The following is a 20,979-nucleotide window of genomic DNA, read 5'->3' as shown; positions in this document are numbered from 1 at the left end:
TGTTGTGCTTCCAAACAAACTTTAAAATATTTTGCTCAAGTTCTGTGAAAAATGTCCTTGGTAATTTGATAGGGATTGCATTGAATCTGTAGATTGCCTTGAGTAGTATAGTCATTTTGATAATACTAACTCTTCCAATCCACGAGCATGGGATGTCTTTCCATCTACTTGTGTCATCTTTGGTTTCTTTCATCAGTGGCTTGTAGTTTTCAGAGTACAGGTCTTTTGTCTCTTTAGGTAGGTTTACTCCTAGGTACTTTATTCTTTTGGATGCAATGGTAAACGGGATTGCTTCCCTAATTTCCTTTTCTTCTTTTTCATTGTTAGTATATAGAAATGCCATCAATTTCTGTGTATTAATCTTGTATCCTGCAACTTTGCCAAATTCGTGGATAAGCTCTAACAGTTTTCTGGTAGAGTCTTTAGGATTCTCTAGGTATACTATCATGTCATCTGCAAATAGCAATAGTTTTACTTCTTCCTTTCCAATTTGGATTCATTATATCTCTTTGACTTCTCTGATTGCTGTGGCTAGGACTTCCAGAACTATGCTGAACAGTAGTGGCGAGAGCGGACATCCTCGTCTTGTTCCTGACCTCAGCGGGAATTCTTTCAGCTTTTCACCATTGAGAATGACGTTCACTGAGGGTTTGTCATATATGGCCTTTATCATGTTGAGGGAGGTTCCCTCTATGCCCACTTTCTGAAGGGTTTTTTATGAGAAATGGGTGTTGGATTTTGTCAAAGGCTTTTTCTGTGTCTACTGAGAGGATCATATGGTTTTGATTCTTCAGTTTGTTAATATGGTGTATCACACAGATTGATTTGCGGATATTGAAGAACCCTTGCATCCCTGGCATATATCCCACCTGATCATGATGTAGAATCCTTGTAATGTAGTGTTGGATGTGGTTTGCTAGTATTTTGTTGAGGATTTTAGTGTCTATGTTCATCAGTGAAATTGGCCTGTCGTTTTCTTTTTGTGTGTTATCTTTGTCTGGTTTTGGTACCAGGATGATGGTGGCCTCATAGAATGAGTTTGGGGGGTATCCCTTCCTCTGCAATTTTTTGGAAGAGTTTCAGAAGGAGAGGTGTTAGCTCTTTTCTAAATGTTTGATAGAATTCGCCTGTGTAGCCATCTGGTCCTGGACTTTTGTTTGTTGGAAGTTTTTTTTTTTTTTTTGTCTTTTGTCTTTTGTTGTTGTTGTTATTTCTTGGGCCGCTCCCGCGGCATATGGAGGTTCCCAGGCTAGGGGTTGAATCGGAGCTGTAGCCACCGGCCTACGCCAGAGCCACAGCAACGCAGGATCCGAGCCGCGTCTGCAACCTACACCACAGCTCACGGCAACACCGGATCGTTAACCCACTGAGCAAGGGCAGGGATCGAACCCGCAACCTCATGGTTCCTAGTCGGATTCGTTAACCACTGCGCCACGACGGGAACTCCTGTTTGTTGGAAGTTTTTTAATCACAGTTTCAATTTCCGTTCTTGTGATGGGTCCATTCATCTTTTCTATTTCATCTTGGTTTAGTCTTGGAAGATTGTACTTTTCTAAGAATTTGTCCATTTCTTCTAGGTTGTTTCTTTTTATTGGCATATAGTTGCATGTAGTCGTCTGTTATGATCCTTTGTATTTCTGTGGTGTCTGTTGTTACTTCTCCTTTTTCGTTTCTAATTTTATTGATTTGAGTCCTCTCTCTTTTTTGCTTGATAAGTCTGGCTAGGGGTTTATCAATTTTGTTGATCTTTTCAAAGAACCAGCTTTTCGTTTCATTGATCTTTTCTATGGTTTTCTTTGTTTCTATTTCATTGATTTCTGCTCTGATCTTTATGATTTCTTTCCTTCTACTAACTTTAGGTCTTGTCTGTTCTTCTCTCTCAAGCTGCTTTAGATGTAATGTTAGCTTGTTTATTTGGGCTTTTTTTTGTTTGTTTGTTTCCTGAGGTGGGCTTGTATTGCTAGAAACTTTCCTCTTAGAACGGCTTTTGCTGCATCCCATAGGTTTTGGAGTGTTGTATCTTCGTTGTCATTTGCTGCTAGGTATTTTTTAATTTCCTCTTTGATTTCTTCAGTGATCCCTTGGTTGTTTAGTAGCATGTTGTTTAGTCTCCACCTGTTTGTGTTTTTTGCAGTTTTTTTCTTGCTGTTGGTTTCCAGTCGTATAGCATTGTGGTCGGAAAAGATGCTTGATATGACTTCAATTTTCTTAAAGTTACTGAGGTTGGATTTGTAGCCCAAGATATGGTCAATCTTAGAGAATGTTCCATGTGCACTTAAGAAGCATGTTTATTCTGTCGCTTTTGGATAGAATGTCCTATAAATATCTATTAAGTCCATCTGGTTTAATGCTTCATTCAGGGCCTGTGTTTCCTTATTGATTTTCTGTCTGGTTGATCTGTCCATTGCTGTAAGTGGGGTGTTATCGTCCCCCACTATGATTGTGTTATTGTCAATTTCTCCTTTTAAGGTTGTTAGCAGTTGCCTTATATATTGTGGTGAACCTGTGTTGGGTGCGTAGATATTTAAAATTGTTATAACATCTTCTTGGATTGATCCTTTGATCATTATGTAATGTCCTTCTTTGTCCCTGAAAATATTCTTCATTTTAAAGTCTATTTTGTCTGATATGAGTATTGCTACTCCAGCTTTCTTTTGATCCCTGTTTGCGTGGAATATTTTCCTCCATCCTCTCACTTTCAATTTGTGTGTGTCCCTAGAAGTGAAGTGGGTCCCTTGAAGACAGCATATATATGGGTCTTGTTTTTGTATCCGTTCAGCCAGTCTATGTCTTTTGGTTGGGGTGTTTAGTCCATTCACATTTAAGGTAATTATTGATATGTATGTTCTTACTGCCATTTTATTAATTAATTTGGATTTGTTTTTGCTGCTCTTTTTTCTTCCCTTCTTCTCTTGTTCTTTTCTGCCTATAGAAGTTCCTTTAGTATTTGTTCTAAGGCTGGTTTAGTGTTGCTGAATTCTCTCAGCTTTGGTTATCTGTGAAGGTTTTGCTTTCTCCAAATCTGAATGAGAGCCTTGCTGGGTAGAGTAATCTTGGTTGGATGTTTTTTCCTTTCATCACATTGAGTATGTCATGCCACTCCCTTCTGGCCTGCAGAGTTTCTGTTGAAAAATCTGCCAATAGCCTTATCGGGGTTCTTGTGTATGTTATTTGTTTCTTTTCCCTAGCTGCTTTCAACATTTTCTCTTTGTCTTTAATTTTGGTCAGTTTGATTAGTATGTGTCTCGGGGTGTTCCTCCTTGGGTTTATTTCGTATGGTACTCGTTGGGCTTCCTGGATTTGAGTGAGTGATTCCTTCCCCATGTTAGGGAAGTTTTCGGCTATTATCTCTTGGAATATTTTTTTCTGTCTCCTCTCTCTCTTCTCCTTCTGGCACCCCTATAATACGGATGTTGGTGTGTTTAACATTGTCCGAGAGTTCTCTGAGATTCTCTTCATTTGTTTTCAATCTTTTTTCTCTTTTCTGTTCTGCATCTGTAATTTCCACTAATCTGTCCTCCACCTCGCTTATTCATTCTTCTGCCACCTGCATTCTGCTGTTAGCTGCTTCTAGCGAATTTCTTATTTCAGTTATTGTATTTTGCATCTCTTCTTGTTTAAGTTTCCTATCTTGTATCTCTTTGCTCAGTGTTTCCTGTAAGTTATCCATCTTTGCCTCCAGTTTATTTCAAATGTCTTGCATCGTCTTCAGCATCAACAGTCTAAAGTCTTTTTCCTGGAAGCTGAGAACCTCCTCATGGCTTAGCTGTTTTTCTGGGGTTTTTTCTTTCTCCCTCATCTGAGTTATAGTACTCTGTCTTTTCATTTTTATAGGTTTCTGGTGTGGTGGCCTTTGTATAGATAATAGAGTTGTAGCCTCTCTTACTTCTGATGTCTGCCCCCCTGTGGCTGAAGTCAGTATGGGCGGCTTGCTGTACGCTTCCTGATGGGAGGGACTGATGCCTACCCACTGGTAGGTGGAGTTGGTTCCTATCCCTCTGGTGGGTGGAACTTTGTCTCTGGATGGGATCAGAGGCAGCTGTGTGCCTGAGGGGTCTTTAGGTAGCCTATTTACTGAGGGGTGGGGCTGTGATCCCACCTGGGTTGTTGTTTGCCCTGGGGCTTCTCAGGGGCTGGCTGACGGGTGGGACCAGATTTTCCCAAAATGGCCACCTCCAGAGAAAGGCATTGCTGCTGAATATTCCCAAGAGCTTTGCTTTCAATGTCCTTACCTCACAACAAGCCACATTCACCCCTGTTTTCCTAAGAGGTCCTCCAAGAACTGTAGTCAGGTTTGTCCCAGATTCCCTTGGAGACTTTGCTTTGCCCTGGGACTCAGTGCACGTGAAAGTCTGTGTGCACCTTTTAAGAATGGCATCTCTGTTTCCCCCAGTCCCATGGAGCTCTTGCACACAAGCCCTACTGGCTTTCAATGCCAGATGCTCTGGGGCTCTTTCTCTCTGTGCTAGATCCCCACACGTGAGAGTTTGATGTGTGGCTCAGAACTCTCACTCCTGTAGGTGAGTCTCTGTGAACCAGTTAGTTTCCAGTCTGTGGAGCTTCCCACCCAGGAGGTATGGGGTTGTTTATATCGTGAAATCACCCCTCCTACCTCTTGATGAGGCCTCCTCTTTTTCTTCTGGAGTAGGTTATCTTTTTTAAGGCTTCTGGTCCATTTTGGTGAAGTGTGCTCAGTCTTTAGTTGAGTCTTTTGTTTTTAGGAGAGAAGTTGAGCTCCAGTCCTTCTATTCCGCCATCTTAATCTCGTCTCTCTCTAGGCCTTTTTTTTTTTTTTCAAAAGTGGGTTTTTTATTGCTGTTGTTGAGTTGTAGGAATTCTTTATATATACTGGATGTCAATCCCTTGTTATATATGTGCTTTGAAAATACCCCTCCCAAACTAAGTTGTATTTTCACCCTTTTGATAATATCCTTTGATATGCAAAAGTGTTTAATATTGATGAAGTCCAATGTATCTATCTGCTCTTTTGTTGCCTGTGTTTTTGGTGTCACATCCAAGAAATCATTGCCAAATCCACACCATAAAGATCTTCCACTCTGTTTTCTTCTAAGAATTTTATACTTTTAGGCCGTATGTCTAGATCTTTTATCCATTTAAATTTTTTATAAGGCAAGGATCCAACTTAAATTATTTAGAATGTGTATATCCACTTTTTCTAGCACCATTTGTTGAAAAACTGTGCTTTCTCCATTGAATGGCCTTGGCACTATTGTCAAAAGTTATTTGACCAAGAATTTATTTTAGGGCTCTCTGTGCTGCTCTATTAATCCATACATATGTCTTCAAGCCAGTACAACACTGGCTTTTGTTTGTTTTTCTTTTTTTTTTTTTTTTTCTTTTTAGGGCTGTACCTGTGGCATTTGGCAGTTCCCCAGCTGAGGGTCAAATGAGAGCCACAACTGAGACCTACACCACAGCCACAACAACACTGGATCTGAGACACATCTAAAATGTACCCTAAGCACATGGCAATGCCAGATCCTTAAACCACTGAGTGAAGCTGGGGATCAAACCCTCATCCTCATAGAGAATGAGGGTCCTTAACCCACTGAGCCACAATGGGAACTCCCAGGTTTTGGGGGGGTTTTGGGTTTTTTTGGTTTTTTTTTTTTTCTTTTTTTTGCTTTTTAGGGCCACACCCATGGCATATGGAAGTTCCCAGGCTAGGGGTCAGATTGAAGCTATAGCTGCTGGCCTACACCACAGCCATAGCAATGCCAGATCCGAGCCATGTCTGTGACCTATTACACAGCTCATGGTAACACCAGTTCTGTAACACACTGACTGAGGCCAGGGATCAAACCCGTGTCCTCATGGATCCTAGTCGGGTTCGTTAAACACTGAGCCACAAAGGGAACTCCCTTCCACAGTTTTGATTACTGTAGCTTCATACTAAGTTCTGCAATCAGCAAGTATGAGTCCTCCAACTTTGTTCTTTTTTTTCAAGATGACTTAAGCTATTCAGAGTCCCTTGAGATTCCATATAAAATTTTAGGATAGGATTTTTCTATTTTTGAAAAAACCACCATTGGCATTTTGATAGAGAAATGTGTTAAATCTGAGGTGGCTTTTAGTAGTGTTAACATTAAGTTTTCTAATCCATAAACACAGGATATCTTCCATTTATTTGCATCTTTACTTTCTCTCAGCAGTGTTTTGTAATTTTTGCTGTACTAATTATTTTACCTCTTTAAATTTACTCCTATTTTGTTCATTTTGAGATTATTGTAAATGGAATTATTTTCTTAATTTCCTTTTCCAATTGCTCTTTGTTAGTGTGTAGAAATGCAACTGATATTTGTATGTTGGTCTTGTTTTCTGTTTTCCTGTTATTAGCTCTAACAAGATTTTTTGTTTTATTTCTGTTGTAAGCTTAAGGTCTTCTACATCCTTTCCCATTGGGATCCTCTTATTTCTTTTTGCTGCCTAACAGCTCTGGCTAGAAATTCCCATATTATACAGAATAAAAGTGGGAGTTCCCATTGTGGCACAGTGGAAACAAATCCAACTAGTTACCATGAGGTTGCAGGTTTGATCCCTGGCCTTGCTCAGTGGGTTAAGGATTCAGTGTTGCCATGGTGTAAGTCACAGACATGGCTCAGATCCTGTGTCACTGTGGTTGTGGCATAGGCCAGAGACTGTAGCTCCAATTTGACCTCTAGCCTGGGAACCTCCATATGCTGTAGGTGTGGCCATAAAAAAAAAAAAAAAATTGGTGAGCTGAGGTATCCTTCTCTTGTTCATGATTTTAGGGGAAAAAAACTTTTCAGTCTTTCACCATTAATTACGACAGTGTGAGGTTTTTATATATCTTTATGTTGAGGAAGATCTCATCTACTCCGAGTTTATTGAGTGTTTTTATTACGAAAATGTGTTGAATTTGTCAAACCCTTTCTGCATCAATTGAGATAATGGTGTAGTTCTTTTCCTTTAGTCTATTGTGGTTATTATCATATTACCTTAATTTTCACATGTTAAACCACTCTTGCATTCTGAGAAAAAATCCCACTCATTTATGGTGTATAATCCTTTTAGTGTGGTGTGGGATTCTGTTTGCTAGTATGTTTTAGAAGATTATTGCCTCAATATCAAGGACTATTGGTCTATAGTTGTTTTTTGTTTGTTTTGTTTTTTTGCCCATGCCTATGACATACAGAAGTTCCCAAGCCAGGAAGCAAACCTGAACCACAGCTACAACCAGAGCCACAGCAGTGACAACACCAGAACTTTAACCTGCTGAGCCACAAGGGAACCTAGTGTATGGCTTTCTTGTAGTTCTTTATCTGGTGTTAGTATCAGGGTAATGCTGGCATTACAGAATGAGTTAGTCAGTATTCCCTTGTCTTCAGGTTTGGGGAAGAGTTTGAGGACTGGTATTAATTATTTAAATATTTGGTAGAAGCCAGAATTCCCATTGTGGCACAGTGGAGACAAATCTAGTAACTAGTAACTAGTAACTAATAATCCTGAGATTTCACGTTCTATCCCTGCCCTTGCTCAGTGGGATAAGGATCTGGCATTGCCATGAACTGTGGTATAGGTTGAAGACATGGCTTGGATCCTGCATTGCTGTAGCTGTGGTATAGGCCAGCAGCTGTAGCTCTGATTTGACCCCTAGCCTAGTAATCTCCATGTGCAGCGAGTACAGCCCTAAATAGCAAAGAAAAAAATATTTGGTAGGAGTTCCCGTTTATTTGGCAGTGGTTAACAAATCCGACTAGGAACCATGAGGTTGTGGGTTCGATCCCTGGCCTTGCTCAGTGGGTTAAGGATCCGGCATTGCCATGAGCTGTGGTGTAGGCTGCAGACACGGCTCAGATCCCACATTGCTGTGGCTCTGACATAGGCTGGCGGCTACAGCTCTGACCCCTAGCCTGGGAACCTCCATATGCCACAGGAAGTGGCCCTAGAAAAGGCAAAACGGCAAAAAAAAAAAAAAAATTTTTTTGGTAGAATCCATCAGACAAGCCATCTGATCTAAGCTTTTCTGTTTCTAATTACTGTAGGTCTATTCAGATTTTCCACTTCATAATAATTGCATTTTGCTAGATTTTATGTTTCTAGGAATTTGCCACTTCATCTAGGTTATCCCACTTGCTGATATAAACTTATTCACAGCATTCTCTTATGATCCTATTTACTTCTATAAAACCAGTACTTACAGCCCCACTTTCTTTGATGCTTTTAGTAATTCAAGTCTTTTTTCCATAGTCAATTTAATTAAAAGTTTGTCAATTTTGTTACTCTTTTCAAAGAAGCAACATTTGTTTTCATTGACTTCTGTTTTTCTACTCTTTTTTTTTTTTTATTAACCTCTGCTCTAATTTTTATTAGCTCCTTTCTTCTGCTAGTTTTGGGGTTAGTTTGTTCTTATTTACTCATTTCCATAAGGTGTAAGATTGTTACTGATTTGGCCATCATCAAAAAGTTTACAAACAATAAATGCTAGAGAGGGTGTGGAGAAAAGGGAACCCTCTCATATTGATGGTGAGAACGTAAATTGATAGAACTACTATGGAACCATTATGGAGGTTGCTCAAAAAACTAAAAGTAGAACTATCATAGGATCCAGCAATCCCACTCCTGGACATATATCTGGAGAAACCATAATTTGAAAAGATACATGCACCCAATGTTCATTGCAGCACGATTTACAATAGCCAAGACATGAAAGCAACCTAAATGTCCATCAACAGAGGAATTGATAAAGATGTGATACATATAAACAATGGAATATTACTCAGCCATAAAAAAGAATGAAACAGTACGATGTGCAGCAACATGGATGGACCTAAAAACTATTATACTATGTGAAGTTAGTCAGACAGTGAAAGACAAACATCATAGGATATCACTTATATGTGGAATCTTTAAAAAGGATACAAATGAACTTACTTGCAGAACAGTAACAGATTCACAGACTTTGAACAGGAACTTATGGATACCAAAGGGGACAGGTATTTTTGGGAGGGTGGACTGGGGGTTTGGAATCAGCATGTGCACACTGTGGTATATGGAATGACTGGCCAATAGAGACCTGCTACATAGCACAGGAAACTCTGCCCAATATTCTGTGATATTCTATGTAGGAAAAGAATCTGAAAGAGAATGGATATGTGTATATGTATGACTGAATCACTTTGCTATACCCCAGAAACTGTCATAACCCTGTAAATCAAATATACTTCAATAAAACTTAAAAAAAGATTGTTATTGATTTGAGATCTTTCTTTTTTCAAATCTAAGTGTTTTAATTCCTAGCAGTGCTACTGCTGAATCCTATAGGTTTTGGTATGTTTTGTTTTCATTTTCATTTTCTTAAGGTATTTTCTAATTTCCTTTGTAACTTCTTTGACCCATTGGTTAAGAGTATTTTGTTTTCCACATATTTGTAAGTTTTGTAGTTATTTATTTTCAGTTTCATTCCACTGTGATTACAAAAGATAATTTAGGAGTTCCCATTGTGGCGCAGTGGTTAACGAATCCGACTAGGAACCATGAGGTTGCATGTTCGGTCCCTACCCTTGCTCAGTGGGTTAACGATCCGGCGTTGCCGTGAGCTGTGGTGTAGGTTGCAGACGTGGCTCGGATCCCACGTTGCTGTGGCTCTGGCGTAGGCCAGTGGCTACAGCTCCGATTTGACCCCTAGCCTGGGAACCTCCATATGCCGCGCGAGCAGCCCAAGAAATAGCAAAAAGACAAAAAAAAAAAAAAAAAAAAAAAAAAAAAAAAGATAATTTACATGCTTTAAACTTTTTTGAAAATTAAGACTTGTGTTTTGGCCTAATGTACTATCTATCCTAGAGAATGTTTCATATTTCCTTGTGGAAAATGTGTATTCGGCTCTTGGGTATAGTGTTTTGCACATGTTAGGTGCAACTGGTCCATACTGTGGTTCAAATCCTGTATTTCCTTACGGACCTTTTACCTCGTCTACCCATTACTGAAAGTAGGGAACTAGAATCTCTGATTATTATTGTAAAAACTATAATTTTCCCTTCAATCCTGTCAATGTTTGCTTCAGATATTATGGGGCTGAGATATTTTATGCATATGTTCATAACTGTTGTATCTTCTTAGTGAATCAATATATAGTGTCACCTTGTCTCTTATAAAATTTTTTTTTTTATTATTTTCCCACTGTACAGCAAGGGGGTCAGGTCATCCTTAGATGTATACATTGCAGTTACAGTTTTTTCCCCCACCCTTTCTTCTGTTGCGACATGAGTATCTAGACATAGTTCTCAATGCTATTCAGCAGGATCTCCTTATAAATCTATTCTAGGTTGTGTCTGATAAGCCCAAGCTCCCGATCCCTCCCACTCCCTCCCCCTCCCATCAGGCAACCACAAGTCTCTTCTCCAAGTCCATGATTTTCTTTTCTGAGGAGACGTTCATTTGTGCTGGATATTAGGTTCCAGTTATAAGTGATATCATATGGTATTTGTCTTTGTCTTTCTGGCTCATTTCACTCAGTATGAGATTCTCTAGTTCCATCCATGTTGCTGCAAATGGCATTATGTCATCCTTTTTTATGGCTGAGTAGTATTCCATTGTGTATATATACCACATCTTCCGAATCCAATCATCTGTCGATGGACATTTGGATTGTTTCCATGTCCTGGCTATTGTGAATAGGGCTGCAATGAACATGCGGGTGCATGTGTCTCTTTTAAGTATCTTATAACAATTTTTGACTTAAAGTCTATTTTGTCTGATATAACGACCAGCCATTTCAGCTCTCTTTTGCTTATTATTTGCATAGGATACCTTTTTCCACCCTTTTACTTTCCCAACCTATTTGTGTTTAGATCCAGAGTGTCTTATATATTGCATGTAGTTGGATATTATTTTATCCATTCTGCCAATCTTTGCCTTTTGACTGAAGATTTTAATCCATTTACTTAACTGATAAAGGACTTACTTCTGCTAATTTGCTACTTGTTTTCTCTACATATTGTTCTTTTTGTCCCCATTTGCTCCATTACTTCCTTTTTTGTATTTTGTTGATTTTTTTGTAGTGACACATTTCAATTCCCTTCTCATTTCCTTTAGTGTATACTCTATAGATATCTTTATGGTTATCATGATTATTATTATAAACCCTAAAACCATAACGGATGTGAACTGATACCAACTTCAACTGTATACAGAAACTCTACCATCCTACCCTTTTATGTCACTGAAGTCCCAAATTACACGTTTACACATTGTGTGCCTTTATCAATAACAGATTTGTCTTTTAAATTCTACAAAAATAAAGTACAGTTACAGGAGTTCCTACTGTGGCTCATCAGGTTAAGAACAAGACATAGTGTCCGTGAGGATGCGGGTTCAATCCCTGGCCTTGCTCAGTGGGTTAAGGATCCAGTGTGGCCACAAGCTGCAGCAAAGGGAACAGAAGCCCCTCAGATCTGGTGTGGCTGCGGCTGAGGCTGAGGCTGAGGCTGAAGGCCAGCAGCTGCAGCTCCAATTCAATTCCAATTCCCTAGCCCAGGAACTTCCATATGTCCCAGATGCAGCCGTAAAAAGAAAAAAAAAAAAAGTATAGTTACAAACCAAAATTATAAAAGACTTGCTTTTATATTTGTCCATTAATTACCTCTACTGGACATCTTTAGATCTTCATACAGCTTTGAGTTTCTGTCTAGTGTTGTTTTATTTCAACTTGAAGGATTCCATTTAACGTTTTTGGGGAGCAGGTCTAGTGGTCATGAACTCCCTCAGCTTTTTTCTGGAAATGTCTTAATCTTCCCTCATTTTTGAAAGTCAGTGTTGGCAAATATAAAAATTTCTGTTTACATTGTTTTTTTTTTTCCTTTCAACACATTAAATATACCATCCCACTGTCTTCTGGCATCCACATTTCTGATGAGAAGTCAGCCTAAGATCTTGCTGAGGATCCCTTGTGTGTAATGAGTCACTTCTCTCTTGCTGTTTTCAAGACCCTCTGTCTTTGGCTTTTGACAGTTTGGTTATAATGTGTCTCAGGGTGAGTTCCCTTGGGTTTAATCCTACTTAAAGTTCACCCAGCTTCTTGTATTTGTAGATTTCATGCCATACATCAAATTGGGGGAGTTTTCAGCCATTATTTCCTCAAATAATCTTTCTGCCTCTCTCTCTCTCTTTCCCTATGTTCCTCCTGGGACTCCCATAAAACATATCTTGGTCAGCTGACAGTGTCCCACAATTCCCTTAGGCTCTGTTATAGACTTAATTGTGTCCCCTTGCCACTCAAATTCATATGTTGAAGCCCTCACCCCCAGGATCTCAGGGGTGACTACATGAGGAGATAGGGTCCTTTATAGAAGAAATAGGTTAAAATTAGGCTGGTTAAGGGTCCTAATCCAGTCTGATTAATGTTCTTATAAAAACAGGAGATTAGGACACATAGAATGATGTATGTGCAGAGGAAAGACCATGTGAAGACTCAGCAAAAAAAGTGGCTATCTGCAAGCCAAGGAGAAGCTCTGCCAATATCTTGATCTTGAACACCTACCACCAAAACTGTGAGAAAATAAATTTCTGTTAAGGCACTTAGTATGTGATATTGTTGGAAAACTGATACAGCCTCTGTTTACATTTCTCCACTCTTTTTCATTTCTGCTTCCAGACTTGATAATTTCAATTTTTCTATCCTCTAGTTAACTGATTCTTTTTTTTTTTTTTTGCCTGCTCAAATAAGCTGTCTAGCCCCTCCAATAAATTTTTCATTTCAGTTACCATACTTTTCAGCTCCAGAATTTTTGATGACTTTTTATAATTTCTCTTTGTTGATACTTTGTTATTCATATAATGTTTTCCTGATTTCCTTTCCACGTATTCCATTAGCTTCCAACTTTTTTGTTTTGCTTTTTTTTTTTTTTTTTTTTTTTTGCTTTTTTAGGGCCGCATCCGCAGCATAGGGAAGTTCCCAGGCTAGGGTTCAAATCAAAGCTACACCTGCCAGCCTACACCACAGCCACAGCAACGCAGGATCCAAGCTGTGTCTGCAACCTACACCACAGCTCACAGCAATACCAGATCCTTAACCCGTTGAGTGAGGCCAGGGATTGAACCTGCATCTTCACAGATACCAGTCAGGTTCATTAACCACGAAGCCACAATGGGAACTCCCTCTTTCTATTTTTTATTTTAACCATTCTTATTCATCCTTCTACCTCCAATTCTCAACCATCCTACCAGAGATGCACGAGTTTTTGAAAATGCTATTGACTGTAAGTGGTGAAGAGACACATGATTTCAATTCAACATGATAGGAGAGAGAGGCCTTCAGAGCAGGACACAGCTGGCCAGAGAGCCAGCATCCAAGCCCAGGACTGTCCAACTCACTGTCTTTGCTCCTTTGGTGTCACTTCTGACACTGCAGCTCTCACTGTAAATTGGGAAATTGGCGTATTTGGTTTCCACGACTCATCAGGAATTCATTGCTTCAGGTGGGACTGACAAATGTGTTTTCAACCCAGAAGAACTAGGTGATCCAATTCAGGACAGACGTAATCCTTCAGTCTTGTGTTTGTAACTTCATTTTCAAAGTGCTTCCATATGCTAAAGTTATGAACTACTATCACGAAATCTACACCCTATTTTAAATACGCCTATTGACTTTCAGTGTGATTTTGTACCCCTCATTTTTTCCAACTGTAAAATATTATTAGAAACTGTTTACACTTCTTCCACCAGTAACTGAGGATAAATAAACATTCAGAAAAGGGGTCATTTATTATCATTGCTATTATTATATTTGCTTTATAGGGAACAATGTCCTTCTAGTGGCCCAAGGAAAAGTAAGTTTCAAATTTAATGGCTTTAGTCCTGAGGCAAAATATATATATATATACTAACCCCAAATACCATGACTAGAATAATACAGATGAGAATCTAAAGACATCTAAGAGAGGGAGAAGTAGGCAGGAAAAAGAAAAGGGAAAAAGGGGAGCAAGAGGAACTGAAAAGGAGAGGACAAAAGGCAGTAGGAAAAGAAAAAAATGAAAACATCAAAGTGATGATTCCCAACTTTAAGCCAAATCCAGAAATTCTAAATTTCTGAGCATCAAAATATGCTTGAATTCATAGCTGGCAAAAGCTGTTGGTCTTCTGGTTTGATAGTGTTTAATCCCAGCTGGGGGACAGATCAATTCTGAAGATGTAGACCTAGGGTCCACCCTTGGGAGGGCCAGGTCTACAAGTGGGCAGAGATGACAAAGGATTTATAAAGCCACACAGAATGGTATTTCCAACTGTATTAAGGGGAAAATCTGACCTCAAGCTGGTGTGTTCTCAAGCTGATAATACTTACAAAAATATACCAGCTCAGTGCTAAGCCAAGGCTAAAACTCAGGAGGTAAATCTTTTTTTCCCTTTCTTTCCCTCTCTTCCCCTGCCCTACCTTCCGTTTTCCAAAAGGTCTGATTTTAATTTTATGGCAAAAAATACCACTATGTGACTTGCTGTGAGAATCAATATGCTTACTGCCTAGAGGTACCTCATGCCCAACCTACCAACCCTGCCATCCAGACGGCAGGGCAGAGAGGGCCAGATGAGGAGCTGAGGGCCCATGTGCTGTGGGAAGGCCAGCCTCACAGGTCTCATCTTGATGTTTTCCTCTGTGTCCTTCTAAATGTTTTTCCAGGAGCAGCAGTGGTCACTCTTCTCTACTGGGCCCACTTGTTTGACAAATGTTAAAGTAATTCATATTTCCAGAGGCATCAAGCTTTGAAATGGCTTATTACGAAGGCATTGTTTCTTGTTCTTGAACCAAGTCCATCTGAGATGACACAGTCCAAGGGTGGAGATGGAGGTGAAGATGATTCCAGCTCCTTCCTTGGGTCTCCCTTCACAATAGCAAGGGCAAGTGGTGATTCCCATTCCACAGTGAAGGATGATGCTCGTCCTCAAGCTGTGTCCTCGGACTCCAAGTATTTCACTCTATTGTCTACGGCTACTTCTTTTCCATGAAAGAAATTAATTTAACATAGTTGGTTTTATATGTGGTGCACGAGTGACAAGATATGTGGCAGGAGATGAGAGAAAAAGTTTGAGATTCCTTTTTTTTTACTTTTTGGTGACACTTGCAACACGTAGAAGTTCCCAGGCCAGGGAATGAACGTGTGCCACAGCAATGACAACACCAGATCCTTAACCTGCTGCTCCACAAGGAAACTCTGAGCATTCTCCCTCTACAATCTGGCCACTTATTTCCCAAATGGAAAATGACACTAAGATGGTCCAAAAGTGAGGCTATTCCACAATGCATCAGGGCCAGGGGTTACCACCAATGTAGTGATGCCAACCATACCCATTACTAGCAAGAAGTTGGAATGACCCACTCTTCTCCTTGAGGCCCAACAGTGTACTTGGGGAGGAAGAAAGAACACCAAGATTCAAAAGAGGGACACAGGAGACAGATTTACTTCCAAACATATGCCCATGCTGTAAACAGTGGTGTCTGGCACAAGTTTCCTCTGTAGGAAGACCTGACCAAGAGGAACTGTCTCTCAGCTCTGTCACAGACTTCCTGAACATCTCTACCACATGTCCTCAGAACAACCCAGCAGTGCCCCTTCCCCATGTGCTTGTGCAGAGCCTGAACATGAAGAAAGGGCCTGAAGGAGGGAGCTCTGCCTGGAGGGGCTGCCCTGAAGTGTAGGGACAGGACCCTCCAGGGCAGGAGGGTCTCGGTCTCTTCCTGCACTCAGATGACAGAGTCATGCATGGAAAGGGACCTGCAGGGCCAGAGCACCCTGAGGCATTCATCTGCAAGAGGCATCACCTGTGACATCAGCCTTTACCCCTTTGCTTGGGGCACCCAGCACAGCAGACCAGAGTAGGGGCCAGGGGACCCAGGGTCACTTTCTAAGTTCCAGTATCATCCAGTTAAGCAACTGTGCTCCAGAATGATAAGGACCATATTCCTCTGGACAGTGGTCTGCAAGGGAAATGGGTGCTCTTCCTGAGAAGACCGGGGTGTGCTGGGGAGGGATGCCCAGTGGGGTACAAATTTCACCCATCAGTGGTGCTCCGAGGGAGGCCTGGATGCTCACAGGAATCACTCTGGCAAGCCCAAAGGCTGGTCGGCTCTGCTTGTGGCCCGACCACTGCCATGCTTAAAAGGAGAACTCAACCGCTGGGTTTTTTTTCTCTGAACAGGACTGATGCCCAGCCAGCAGAATGATCTAAGGCAGAGAAAAGAACCAGGCAGACACCACTTCTTCCCTTCCCAAGAGTGAGCCCAGCAGGAGGGAGTGTAAAAGCCCAGGCGCTGCTGGGGTTTCACCCTGTGCCTCAGCTCGCACCACCTTCTGATCCCACAGCAAGCCTCCCAGCGCCCCGTCGAGGTGGTGGGGCAGCCACCTGCATTCCCCGCTGATTACCTTTCCTGCTGATTACACTCTCTGAGCACAAAATGAAAACCAGAGGTCAGGAATTCTGACTCCCAGTTCCTACTCCCCTGCTCTCATCCCTAAACTCTCTCCTAAGAAGAAACATGTTCAGAACTAAGAGAGACAGTGTCAAGTGCTACAAAAAGGAGCTAAAGCCAGAGGAAGCATGAGTCGGACCCAGAAGCCCAACTCGTACCCCACTGTGCCCCTAAAACCTTTTCTCAGCCCGGTTCACAGGGGAAGCGGCCTTGGAAAGGCCTCGGGAATGCATGCAGATGGCACCTCCAATGGGCACCTCTTCCCTCCAGGAAGCTGAGGAGCTGAGCTAGGGGGCATGGAGGAGTGGGCAGAGGTACAGGAGGCAGGAACGGAGGCCTCGCTGGGTCCCACGGGCTTCTGTCCCTCCCTAACAGGTGTGATATTCATCTGGAACAATTTCAGCAACTGTGAGCGACAAGTACTATCTCCTACTTGGGTTTGAGGAGACCCTTCAGAAATCCTGCCAGGGGCCTAGGGTTTTGACACCAGGCAAGCTGTGCGGTGATAACCTCGGGAGCCCAAGAAAGGCCACATCTCAACCCATCTCCATGCCCAAATTCTAATTCAGTGGATTGGAAAGACTTGGTCTGTGTCTCTTTGAGCTTCTCACAAGATTCTCTTTTTTTTTTTTTTTTGTCTTTTTAGGGCCGCACCCAAGGCATATGGAGGTTGCCAGGCTAGAGGTCAAATTGGAGCTGTGACTGCCGGCCCACACCACAGCAATGCCAGATCTGAGCTGCATCTGTGACCTACACCACAGCTCACAGAAACACCGGATCCTTAACCCAGGGGGCAAGGCCTGGGATTGAACCCGCAACCTCATGGTTCCTAGTTGGATTTGATTCCGCTGCGCCATGACAGGAACTCTCTCACAAGATTCTTATATGCAGCTCCGCTTGGCCCCCCTACTGAGCCCTTCATGATGTCAGACCGTCCCAAATCCAGAACAGTTCCCCAAGACCCAGCCCTGCTGCTGGGCGTCAGAATGGTACCTGGTCCCCTTACTATTCTCAAGAATAACTGACTACAAAGTAATTCGAGATCCTCAAGCAAAGGAACATCATCATAAATATTATAATAAAGGGTACATTTACACCACAGCAGCTGTTGAGGTGAGGCAGGCCTAGCCCACACGGTCCCTGATTTGGCAAAGGCTGCCTGGTTCTGGTCAGCTCTCCTGGGAGCCCAAGAGACTGCTGCTCATGTCCTGATGCAGAGTGAGAACGAAGGAAAAACAGAATTCCAACGCTGACCGTTCAACCCATACTGAGGCAGAATGAAGGCACAAAGCAGAAACTCCCTGTCTTTTCCTCCTATGGGAACAAGACCAATCTGAACAGCGCAACAGGCCTGCTGGCTCCGTAGGGGTCTGCCTTTAAGGACAGCTCCGATCATTTAACTGCAGACAGCTCTCAACAGAAAATTAAACTGATTTGGGTTTATATTTATTACTGTAAGTGGAGAGGAAAGCAGCTCTTTTAGAAAATGTTTTCACTCGAAGTCAGATTGTGGGGCTCGCTCAGAGCTAGCATGCGTGGGTATGGCTCTAAAGAGTTATATTTAGCCTCTGACATTCCGAGCAGAGCGCCTCCGGCCCTGACCAGGACAGAGTGGCCGGGCCTTGCCGGTCCCCTGGGGCTCCAGCTAAATATAAAAACATAGCATAGGCTTTCGAGTGAGAAGACTGCACACGGATTCTTCAAGACCACTGCTGTGTACTTGCTTAGAGAAGAAAATATCCCATTACAGCATCTTTTCAACAGTGTTCTGGTTCCTTAACCAATTTTTAAAGAAATTTAAGGGCAAGGAGAAAAACTATGTCAGTGATATTTTCCAGACACACAGCAAAGAGTCCACAGGAAACTCATCAATTACGGGCTCTGACGAGAACACAGGCAGCTGAAGCTCTGGTTAAAGCTGGCCCATTGTTACTCTGGCTAAACTAAATGGCTATCCAAAGAGACCCTTAAAACTAAACTACACAGAGGGAGTTCCCGTCGTGGCTCAGTGGTTAATGGATCCGACTAGGAACCATGAGGTTGCGGGTTCGATCCCTGGCATTGCTCAGTGGGTTAAGGATTCAGCGTTGCCGGGAGCTGTGGTGTAGGTTGCAGACGCAGCTCAGATCCAGCGTTGCTGTGGCTCTGGCGTAGGCCGGCGGCTACAGCTCCGATTCGACCCCTAGCCTGGGAACCTCTATGTGCCGTGGGAACAGCCCAAGAAATGGCAAAAAAGACAAAAAAAAAAAAAAAAGTATAAAGAGACCCAATGAAATCTCACAGAATTCCAAATAAATCTGGCTGGGATGGTTCAAGTGTCAGCTTGGAGGCTGTGTTTGTGTTTTTGTAGGCGATTAACATTAAATTGTGGACTTTAAGCGTACTGCCCTCCAAAATATGGGGGGTGCTCATCCAATCACTTGAAAGGCATGAATAAATCAAGAAGACTGGCCTCCAAAGGCAGGAGGAAATTTCTCCAGAGACAGCACCCTCAGCCCTCCTGGGTCTCCAGGCTGCCAGCCCACCATGCAGATTTTTAATTCACCAGCCTCCATAATGACACAAGCCAGTTTTTTATAATAAATCTCTCTATATGTATAAGACCCTATAAACATAAAGCAAATAAATTCTATTTCATTCTATTTTATTCACACACACATCCTATTTGTTGTGTTTCTCTAGAGAACCTTGACCTGGCAACAGCATGTCTCATTTAAAATCCAAAGTTTAGAAGAAACTGCACACGTGCCCCATGGAGAACACACAGTGAAATGCTAAACAGTCCCAGCAACTTCACATCCTGTTCCAGGGCTCAGCTGAGCAGCAAGACATCAGCTGAGACGCCAGTGACATGAGTTCACTGTCTTGTTGTTTCTACTTAATTCTACCTCCAACCCAAAGTATCGAGGATTTCTGACCACAAGTCCACCAAACCAGGCCAGGTCACAGCAGATGAAACTCCATCATGCTGGCACCTAGCAGAGGGTCTGAAGGGCCAATGCTCTGGTGGAATCTCCCACCCCTTCTGTCTTGGGCAGAGGGTTCACACCGTCTAGGAGAAGGCCCAGAGTTATCTCAGGAGGAGCCCCTGTGGTGCTAAAGGAAGCTGAGGGAGAAGATGGGAGAGAAGGGAAAGGCTGGGTCCTACATGCCTTTCAGCATCAAAGTGCAGAGCAAAGCAGTGGTTGGGGAGAGGCACAGAAGGGTAGAATGGGGGCAGCAGAGGAGGGAGGTCAGCAGATCAGAGGGGGGCAGGCAGAGGAAGGGGGTGCAGAAAAGGAGGGGGGGCAGGCGGAGGAGGGGCAAAATGCACCCAGTCAGGCACCACATCTGCAGGGACAGCACCATCCTTGGTCCTCAGGATGCTCAGTGGCTCTGAACGCATCTGTGCAGGGGACAGAACTGCTGCAGGGCCCTCTACTACCCACGAACTGTTCCCTGTACTGAAACAGTGACCAGTCACACACAGGAAATCCATGGAGGCAGGGGCTCCTGAGTGTTGTATCTGTTCATCTTTTATTCCATGGATCCACCAACAGGAGGGAAAAATTCCAGCTACAAGTGGGCTTTAGGGTCAGTATGCTGAAAATGCTATGAAATATTCCAATGGGGACTGAGGTGCTGGGTGGTGGGATGTGGAGGAGTCCTCAGACATCCACATTGGGTTTGGTGCTGGAAGAACAGATATATTTCTTCACCTGGAAGAACAGATTATATTTCTTCTCTAACATGGAGATTGGAAAACCTTTTTCTATCAACAGCCATTGAGTCATAAACAGACTAAACAAATCATTTTAAAACAATTTAATGTTCTTTCTTATCTCATAAAGAGTAAATTATTCAATGCACTTATATTTTAAATTCAGACTAAAACATATATGTGGGTGTGTATATGTACTCAATAAATACAACTAATGCTAAAAAATTAAATAATTTTACGAATTCCTGTCGTGGCTCAGCAGTTAACGAATCCGACTAGCATCCATGAGGACCGTGGGTTTGATCCCCGGCCTTGCTCAGTGGATTAAGGATCCGGCATTGCCGTGAGATGTGGTGTAGGTCACAGACGTGGCTCAGATCCAGCATTGCTGTGGCATAGGCCAGCAGCTGCAGCTTCAATTCAACCCCTAGCCTGGGAATCTCCATATGCCATGGGTGCGGCCCTTAAAAAAAAAAAAAAAAGAATTCAAAAATAATTTTATTTTAAAGCTAATTATAACAAGCCAGAAAGAAACCAGACAACATGAGAGTGAAGTCTAGAGTCTAGTGACATAGGCAGTCAGGACTTAATACATGAAGTTTACTGAATAAACACACATATAAGTGAACACAGGAAAAGGGAGAAAAGTGCCAAAGTGTAAAAAGGAGATACAGGAGAAACTGGACGCCAGACCAGCAATCAGCCAGGTTGTCAACCAGCACAAGAGACTGCTCCAACACCAGTGGCAACTTCGGTCAGCTACCACTGACAAGAGACCTCTGATTTTTATAACTGGTCGTCACCTACTCCACCAGGCACGGGAAAAATCAGAGATTCC

The 20,979-nt window shown here is 42.2% G+C and overlaps 1 protein-coding gene and 1 long non-coding RNA gene across 2 annotated transcripts in view; both read right to left on the bottom strand.

The window, feature by feature from the left end:
* JAM3 (junctional adhesion molecule 3) overlaps positions 1-20,979 on the bottom strand; it is an 80,797-nt gene that overhangs the window by 19,766 nt on the left and 40,052 nt on the right. The gene's annotated exons all lie outside the window — the stretch shown is intronic.
* Positions 12,791-18,695, bottom strand: LOC146399949 (uncharacterized). The gene is made up of 2 exons (XR_014815620.1): positions 18,637-18,695; positions 12,791-17,260 (listed from the first exon to the last, which is right to left on the bottom strand). It is a non-coding gene; the product is annotated as an uncharacterized LOC146399949 (long non-coding RNA).

The sequence above is a fragment of the Sus scrofa genome, chromosome 9 (genome assembly GCF_054392235.1).
Source record: "Sus scrofa isolate SSC_HxYL_T2T_F1_AM1 chromosome 9, Sscrofa_HxYL_maternal_Yorkshire_Landrace_v2.0, whole genome shotgun sequence".
NCBI classification, from domain to species: Eukaryota; Metazoa; Chordata; class Mammalia; order Artiodactyla; family Suidae; genus Sus; species Sus scrofa.
Note: the sequence above shows the minus strand (reverse complement) of the source record. Positions and strands in the feature narration are given on the sequence as shown.